At 43.6% G+C, this 9,452-nt stretch overlaps 1 pseudogene; it reads right to left on the bottom strand.

Annotated features, from left to right (window-relative positions):
* Nucleotides 1-7,898: 7,898 nt before the first annotated feature.
* On the bottom strand, nt 7,899-8,365 carry LOC102418313 (annotated as a pseudogene).
* Between the last annotated feature and the right edge of the window lie 1,087 nt (nt 8,366-9,452).

The following is a 9,452-nucleotide window of genomic DNA, read 5'->3' as shown; positions in this document are numbered from 1 at the left end:
CCAGCTATGGGCCCTTGACAGGGAATCAAACCTGAGACCCTTCAGTGGGTGGGCTGATGCTCTACCCACTGAGAAACACCAGCCAGGACTCCAATACAAATTCTTATTAAAAGGCCTCCACGTCACAAAAGGCTTTTGATCAGATGGGCAAGATAATCTGCCCAGTGGACGTCAGAGAGCGCCCCTTTCCATAACTCCACAGCTGGCACAGTGGGCTCAGGAGCAAAGGGTCATGTTGGCTGGAGTAGAGATTGTGTATGGCCTCAAGAACATGAACTTCCTCTTACATGGGTGACCTAACCCTACCACTGCAGTGAAGCCAATTTGCAGCACAACAACTCTTTGTTATGGTACTATTTGTTGGGAAGACTAGCCAGCTACCTGGTGGCAGCTATACTACATTAGATCCCTCCCATCGTGAAAAGAGTGGCTCTATTTATCCTCATTAGAAAACAGTAGCCTTATCCTGGATTTGTGTTTGTTTTCCTTGATTCTGTTAACCAAAAAATTGTGAAGGTAATGAATGCCTTAAAACAACCCCAAAGTGTCCTGCCAACATTATTTTACAGTAAAAGGAACAAGCAATGTATTACTGCCATGAGATTCAATACTCTTATCATATATCTCATTATCCAAAAGTCTCATTATCCAACAGTGGTGTGGCATGGGCCATCAAAGACATAACACTCTCAGAGATTGGGGTGCTAGGTTGTAGGATGTAGCATGTGCCCTGAACCAAAGACCAAAAAATGGTTTGGTCCTTCCCATAGTCAAAATGCACGGAGCTAAGAACCAGGAGATGGTACTAGATGAAATTATACCCAGTGACCCATTAACATTTTTTTTGCCTCCTATCCCCATGAATCTGTTCTCTTCATTTTTAGTACCCATGAGAGGAATGTTTCATTAAGAGACATATTGAAATGGAAACCGATATAGCTATCTGATATATCATCTCCAGTGTCATCAGACAAACAAGAAAATGGGAGAGTTGAAGTGTTGGCTGGGTCATTGAGCCCTCCTTCCTGCTAGACAAGGTGGAGAGGGAGGAATATGGCTCACAGGATTTCCTCCTGGGAAATGTTAAGTAGAGGGAGAGGGCTGCATGTGGATATCTGGCAATAAGAGTGTGGATTATAGTGGACTTGGGTCATTGCTTTGGTTTCCCACTCCCAAAGCTCTATCCTATTTATGAGTTTTTTTCAGTGAGGGGGCCTGGTGGGAGAAAGGACCCCGCCTTCCACTATGGAAGTCTGAACCAGCATTCCCTCTTCCTACAGGGTAAATAATCTGGTTTAACCCAGTCTTAACCTGAGTGCCACACAGATGTAGAGATGGTTAGAGACCATCCCCAGAAATGGAGGCAAGTGTCCCCTAGAGCTAGTGCCTACAGGGGTTTTATCACTCAGACTGTTTCTGAAGTGAGTCCTGGTTGGTATTCTTGGGTGCACAGAGAGACTTGGGTTTTGCCCATTTCCCAAGGCTGGTTCTCCAGTGTTCCTGTAGGCCACCTTTCAGTTGATTCTTTCTCTGCTTCTATTATCCATAGTTGGTTCTGACAAATACAGAGGGGATGCAAGCACAGGCATGAAGCCACCTTTTTTTATTTCGATGCAGACCACACATGTCTTTTTCTCCCTTCCTAAGTACTAGATGTTTTGTATATTTTAGTTTTGGATAGATAGGGGGTAGAAAATAAGGGTTAGAGCAGATAAGAAGCAAAACTTTAGGCATGAAAAAGAAAACATATCAATAATAAGCAAACTGAGGCTTGCTAATACACATTTAGTTACACCTTACATTCAAACTGGGCTAAAATACCTCAAGACAACAAAAGAAACACCAGAGAGACAAGCAAGAATTTATAGGCTAACAACTGAATTGATATAACCTCAATGGAGGAGTGGCCACTCTGTCCTAACAATATATAAAAAGCTGAACAGACTGAAAAATCTATAATTCTTCTTGGATCTGCAAGAGAGAGAGGGACACAGGGCAAACTGCTGCCCACAAAATTAGAGGGGAAAAAAGACAGGCAAAGACCAGCTTACTGAGCAGAGACTTAAAGCAGAAACCTCCCTGGGAATCAGTGTTGGGGTAGGAAAGCCTTAACTATAATCAATGAATTTCTGGAGGCTCAGATGGACAAGTCTGAGAGTTCAAAACTCCAGAAGGACCCAGTCTTAGGGCAGTCCCCCAAATATTGTGAGATTTGCCTCCAGGAGCTCAAGCAAATTCCCATATTAAATAGAGAATAATCCCTTTGCGCTTCTGGCAGTGGGATGGGAAAAATAATTTTGAACTAGCCAGAACACTCTGTTCTTCTTAACATGGCCTACCCTCCAGAGGCCTAGTTAACCTAAACCTAATATTCTGAGGTAGTATCAGACCCTAAACTATCCAGGGAAGGGAAATACCTAACTCTAGCTCACTCTAGCCATCCTGTCTCACCTAAGAAAAAAAAGAATTTAAAACACCCATGAAAGGCTTCCTTTCAAGATGGTGGAGTAGGTGAAAGTTGTACTTGCCTCCTCTCATAACCACATTAAAATTACAAGTAAACTACAGAACAACCATCATTCAGAAGCACCTGAAATCTGGCTGAATGGGAGTCTTACAACCAAGAATATAAAGAAGAAGCCACATCAACACTGGTAGGAGGAATGGAGACTCAGAATAGGCTGGTTCCACATCCACATGTGGCAGTTAAGAATCCAGAGGGATATCTTGGCTGAAGAAGTGTCCCTGAGAAGTGAGGGATCCCAGCCCCACACCAGGACTCTCAGCCCAGGGTTCCAGTGCTGGGAAGAGAAGTCTGCATAACTTCTAGCTGTGAACACAAGTGGGGATTGTGGTTGAGTGAGACAGATGGCTGAGGTTCCTCTTAAAGGGCCCACATAGGACTTACTCAGACTCACTCCCTCTGAGTGCCAGCACTGGAGCAGGAGCTTGAAAAGCACCAGGGACATTCGGGGAGGAACTGAATTGTTTGGCATCAAGGTAAAGGCTGGAGGGACAGCTTTCTCCCAGAGTGTTGTCAGAAGCCATTGTTACTTTGCTGAGCCCTTCCCACGCAGAGCTGGCAGGCGGGCACTATACCTGAGTCTCCATTAACCTGGCTAACACCATTTGTCAAGAGCTGTCTTGGGTCATGCTGTGGACTTTCCTAAAATTTCTTAAAGGTTCATAAACCCCAAACAAGTAGCATCTGGCCTCAGTGTGCACTGTACTTCTCATCAAGTTGCCCCAGGCCTGGCACTAGCAGTAGCTGGCCTCAGTTTGAAGCTTGGCCTCTCTAAGGCACCTCTAAGCCCAGTACAAGTAGCAAGCATCTACAGATCACTCATGCTGGGTGGCCATAGGCAGGGCACAGGCAGCAGTTAATCTTGACCTGTACCTCTTCGGAGGCCCCAGAGCCAGTGCACCCAGTTAACTGGTTTTCTGTACAAGGGCTGACCCCATGTAGCAGGACAGCTTCAGACCATGCCAAAGCACCACCCAAAACCTCCATGAGGGTCATATTCAAAGGATGGACTCATTGGGCACCAGAGCAAGTCCTGCTACTAAGTTGGAAAGATATATGCATCCAATGTTTATTGCAGTATTACTTACATTAGCCAAAATATGGAAGCAACCTAAGTGTTCATCAAAAGATGAATGGATAAAGAACAAATGGTGCAGGCCCAGCCTGTGTGCTCAGTGGTTGAGCATCAGCCTGTGAACCAGGAGATCATGGTTTGATTCCCGGTCAGGACACATGCCCAGGTTGCAAGCTTGATCCTCAGTAGGGGACGTGCAGGAGGCAGCCAATTGATGTTTCTCTCTCATCATTGATGTTTCTATCCCTCTTTCCCTCTCCCTTCCTCTTTGAAATATATATTCTAGAGGCCCGGTGCACAAAATTCATGCACGGGGGCAGGGAGGAGGTCCCTCAGCCTGACCTGCATCCTCTCCAATCCGGGAGCTCTCAGGGGATGTCCTACTGATGGCTTAAGCCTGCTCCCCATGGTTCTCTGCTATCTACGGGGCCCGCTAGGCTACTCCTGGGTCGCCACTGGCAACAGCCAAGCGGGCCCTGCTGTGCACTGTCTGTGGGGCCCGCTTGGCCGCTCCCAGGTCGCCACAGTGACAGCCAAGCAGGCTCTGCTTTCAGTGGACTCCAGCGGGGCTGAGAAGACTGGGTGCCGCCATCTTGTGGCTATGGCGCCGCCATCTTTGTGTCAGAGTGACAGTTAATTTGCATATTACTCTTTTATTAAATAGGATATATATATTAAAAAAGAACAAATGCTGCATATATACAATGAAATATGACTCAGCCACACATAAAAAAAGAAAAAAGAAAAAGAAATCTTGCCATCTGCCATAACATAGATGGACCTAGAGGTTTTTGTGCTGAGTAAAAAATAAGTCAGACAGAGAAAGAAAAATTACATAGGATTTCACTTATATGTGGAATCTAAAATAAATAAACAAACAAACAACAACAACAACAAAAACACCAGGAATAGATTCATAGATACAGAGAACATTTTGACAGTCATAGATGAGAGGGGGATTGGGAGACAGGTGAATAAGGTGAAGGGATTAAGAAGTACAAATTGGTAATTACAGAATAGTCATGGGGATTTAAAGTACAGCATAGAGAATATAGTCAATAATATTGTAATAATTATGTATGGTGTCAGATGGGTACTAGATTTAACAGGAGGATCACTTCATAAGTTATATAAATGTCTAATCACTGAGTTGTACACCTGAAACTAATATGAGATCATACATCAACTATAATTGAAAAATAAAAAAGTTGTTTAAAAAAAAAGATACCTGGAATTGGAACACATGATGGCAGCATAGGTAAATGATGATACTCACCACCTCCCACAACTACATCAAAATTACAACTAAAATACAGAACAACCATCATTCAGAACTGCCTGAAATCTGGCTGAACAGAAGTCCTACAACTAGAGAAGTAAAGAAGAAAGTACATTGATACTGGTAGGAAGGGTGAAGGCACAGAACGGGCTGTTCTAACACCCACATGTGGCATTTTTTTAATCTGGAGTGATATCGTGGCTGTGGAGGCCCCCTGTGAGGAGCAAGGGGTCACAGCCCCACACCAGACTCCAGCCCAGGGTTTCAGAGCTGGGAAGAAAAGTCCCCATAACTTTGGGCTATAAATACCAGCAGGGATTGTGGCTGCATGACACGGAGGCTACTGGAGACCCAGCAGTTCCTCATAAAGGACTGGCACACAGGCTTACTCAGACTCAATCCCTCTGGGCTCCAGCGCAGGGTGGCAGCTTGAAAGGAACCTGGGACATTTGGGGAAGAACTAGATTGTCTGGCATCAGGACAAAAACTTGGGGGCAGCTTTCTCCAAGACTGGGGTGCTTACAGGGGTCATTGTTCCTGTGCTGGGACCTCCCCCATTGCAGAGCTGACTGGCAGCCATATCTGAGTTTCCATCAGTGTGGCTCACACTGTTTGCTCCAACTGGGTGATTCCCTGAGACACTGCCCCATCCATTTTGCAGCCCCTCCCAAGCTGTTTGCAGCCTGTTCTCGTTCAGGCTTCAGACTTTCCTAAAATCTCTTAAACAAGCAGCAGTGGCATTAGCAAGAGCCAACACTAGCAGCAGCCTGCCTTGCTTCACAGCTTGGCCTCACTTGGGCACATCCAAGCCCAATACAAGTAGTAGCCATCTGCAGATGGTTCTGTAGTTCCTGACAGGTGTCACCAGGCAGTGGCTGACTTTGCACCTCCCAGGAGGCCCCAGAGCCAGTGTACCCGGGGGACATCTTCAGACCATACCAGATTACAGCTATACATATCCAGAAGCAACACACTCAAGGGGCAGACTCAGTGAACACCAAAGCCCCAGCAAAGCATGTCCTGCTCCATAGGAGTGTCTTCTGCACAGCAACTCTTTCACTGTAGTCACAGCTAGTCCTCACAGCCACTTGGCCTGGAGGTTAATTCCTCCCAGAGAAGCCAACAGCAATCAAGGCTCAACTAAAGCAAGACTGTGCACACAGCCTACTCAGGGGCACACCTAGAGTGCCCAGCTTAGGTAACTGGGGAGGCTGAGCTACTGGGCCCTATAGGACACCTACTATATAAGGCCACTCTACCAATTCCAGGAGACATAACAGCTCTACCTAATAAATAGAAACAAACACAGGGAAGCAGTCAAAATGTGGAGACAAAGAAACATGTCACAAATGAAAGAGCAGAAAAAAATCTCCAGAAAAAGATCTAAATGAAATGGAAGCAAGTAAACTACTAGATATAGAGTTCAAAACAATGGTTATAAGGTTGCTCAAGGATCTTAATGAGAGCTTCAAGGGATTTAGTTAGACTTTTAAGGATCTTAGTGAGAAATTTAAAGACATGAAAAAGGACCCAATCAGAAGACCAAAAGAAAAAAGAATCCAAAAATATGAAGGTAGTGTAAGAGCCTCTGGGACAACTTCAAGCAACCAACATTCACTTTGTGGGGGTGCCAGGAGGAGAAGAGAGAGAGCAAGATATTGAAAACTTATTTGAAGAAATAAAGACAGAACACTTCCCCCTACCTGGTAAAAGAAATAGACTTACAAGTCTAAGAAGCACAGAGAGTTCCAAACAAGAGGAACCCAAACAGGCCCACACCAAGATACATCATAATTAAAATGCCAACGGTTAAAGACAAAGAGAGAATCTTAAAAGCAGCAAGAGAAAAGCAGTTAGTTACCCGCAAGGGAGAGCCCATATGACTGTCAGCTGATTTATCCACAGAAACTTTGCAGGCCAGAAGGGAGTGGCAAGAAATACTCAAAGTGATGAATAGCAAGGACCTACAAACAAGATTACTCTACCCAGCAAAGGTACAATTTAGAATAAAGGTCAGATAAAGACCTTCACAAACAAGAAAATGCTAAAGGAGTTCATTACCACCAAACCAGTATTACATGAAATGTTGAAGGGTATTTTTTAAGAAGAGGAAGAAGGAAGAGGAGGAGGAGGAGGAGGAGGAGGAGGAGGAGGAGGAGAAGAAGAAGAAGAAGAAGAAGAAGAAGAAGAAGAAGAAGAAGAAGAAGAAGAAGAAGAAGAAGAAGAAATAAAATATATGAACAATAACATGGCAATAAATACATATCTACCAACAACTGAATCTAAAAATCAAAATAAATGATTAAGGAATGTAATGAAAAAAACAACACCAATGAGCCCTAGCCATTTTGGCTCAGTGGATAGAGCTTAGGCTTGCAGACTGAAGGATCCTGGGTTCGATTCCGGTCAAGGGCACATACCTTGTTTGCAGGTTCCCCGGACATGGTTGGGGTGCATGCAGGAGACAACCAATCAATGTGTCTCTCTCACGTTGGTGTTTCTCTCTCTCTCCTTCTCCTTTCCACTCTCTCTAAAAAATCAATGGAAAAATATTCTTGGGTGAGGATTAACAACAACAAAAAAGCCCAAGATGAATAAAATACAACAAGAGGCAAGTACACATGGAACAGACTGATGAATCTCAGAGGGAAGGGGGTGGGGGTGGTGCGGGAAGAGATTAACCAAGGATCTTACCTATTGACACAGACAATAGGATGGTGAAGGCCTGGAGTGGGGCGGGAACCAGGTGAAGGGAACAATGGAGGAAAATGGGGGACATTTGTAATATTCTCAACAATAAAGATTTTTTTTAGAACATCTTAAATTTTTAATCCTTTCTTTACAGATTACCTAAGACCACTTTTGATGAAGAAAACTGTAGAAAGTTAGTAACTGCCACAAGCAAATGCCAGGTGGTGGCCTGTGTCATTTTTCCACAGAGACCTGCTTTGTGGGGTGTCTGAATGCATTGCTCAGGGTCTCTGCTCACACTCGCTGTATGTAACCAATTGTGGCAGATTTTAGTTCACAGGTCGCTTTTCCCCATATTTCTTTGTAAACTCTTCAGCATTCTTACAGATTTTTTTAATGGACCTTAGGAGTATTCTTTAGCAAGGTCAGCCTGAAGGGGGTGCTCAGTCTGGGGATCATTCACAGTGCTATGAGAGACTGAATTACTTGGTCGGTTTTTTTGCTGACTTCCAGTTTTCAGCACTAATTACTGGCAGACAGACCTGTCCCTTTTCATCAATGTTGGGGTGATAGATCTTTGTTTTAAATGTGATCTTCAGTGGTTAGAATGGGTATTCTGCTTAAAAGTTCATTTCGATTCTGAAGGCCCCCTTATCATATGGAGGGTTGTCAGGAACAATAAGCCCTTGCCAAATCAATAAATTAGCTTCATCAACCTGGATGTTAAGGAAGTTTTTCATTCCACATTTGCGGATTTCTTCAAAAGCTCCTTCTTCAGCCTCATGCTGGCTGCCATCTTGGTCCTGGTGCTGCTGCTTTCGTAGCGTCAACAATAAAGATTATTTTTTATGAGGGTGACTATTTATTGGAATACATTGAATAAGTTTTTTTTAATTTAAATTCTTTATTGTTTAAAGTATTACACGAGTCTCCTTTTTCCCCCATTGACCTCTCCCTGGCTGCTCCCACCCCCCAGCACATGCCCTCACCCCTGTACTGTCTGTGTCCATTGGTTATGCTCATATGCTGCATACAATTTCTTTGGTTGATCTCTTACCACCTCACCTCCTGCCTTCCCTCATAGATTGGACAGTCTGTTCGACACTTCTATGACTCTGGTTCTATTTTTGTTCATCAGTTTATGTTGTTCATTATATTCCACAAATGATTGAGATCATGTGATATTTATCTTTCTCTGACTGGCTTATTTTGCTTAGCATAATGATCTCCAGTTCCATCCATGCTATTGAAAATGATAAGAATTCCTTCTTTTCTTTACAGCAGTGTAGTATTCCATTGTGTAGATGTACCACAGTTTTTTAACCCACTTATCTGCTGATAGGCACTTAGGCTATTTCCAAATCTTAGCTATTGTAAATTGCTATGAACATAGGGGAGCATATATCCTTTCTGATTGGTGTTTCTGGTTTCTTGGGATATATTCCTAGAAGTGGGATTACTGGGTCAAATGAAAGTTTCATTTTTAATTTTTTGAGGAAACTCCATACTGTTCTCCACAGTGGCTGCACTAGTCTAAATTCCCACCAGCAGTGCACGAGGGTTCCTTTTTCTCCATAACCTCACCAGCAGCACTTGTCGTTTGTTGATTTGTTGATGATACCCATTCTGACAGGTGTAAGATGATACCTCATTGTTGTTTTGATTTGCTTCTCTCCCATGATTAGTGACTTTGAGCATGTTTTCATATGTCTCTGGGCCTTCTGTATGCCCTCTTTTGAAAAGTGTAGATCCTTACCCATTTTTTGATCAGATTGTTTATCTTCCTTTTGTTAAGTTGTATGAGTTCCCTGTAAATTTTGGAGATAACATTGGCAAATATGTTCTCCCATGCAGTGGGCTTTCTTGTTGTTTTGTTGATGGTT

The sequence above is a fragment of the Myotis lucifugus genome, unplaced genomic scaffold (assembly GCF_000147115.1).
Source record: "Myotis lucifugus unplaced genomic scaffold, Myoluc2.0 scaffold_19, whole genome shotgun sequence".
Classification (NCBI taxonomy): Eukaryota; Metazoa; Chordata; class Mammalia; order Chiroptera; family Vespertilionidae; genus Myotis; species Myotis lucifugus.
Note: the sequence above shows the minus strand (reverse complement) of the source record. Positions and strands in the feature narration are given on the sequence as shown.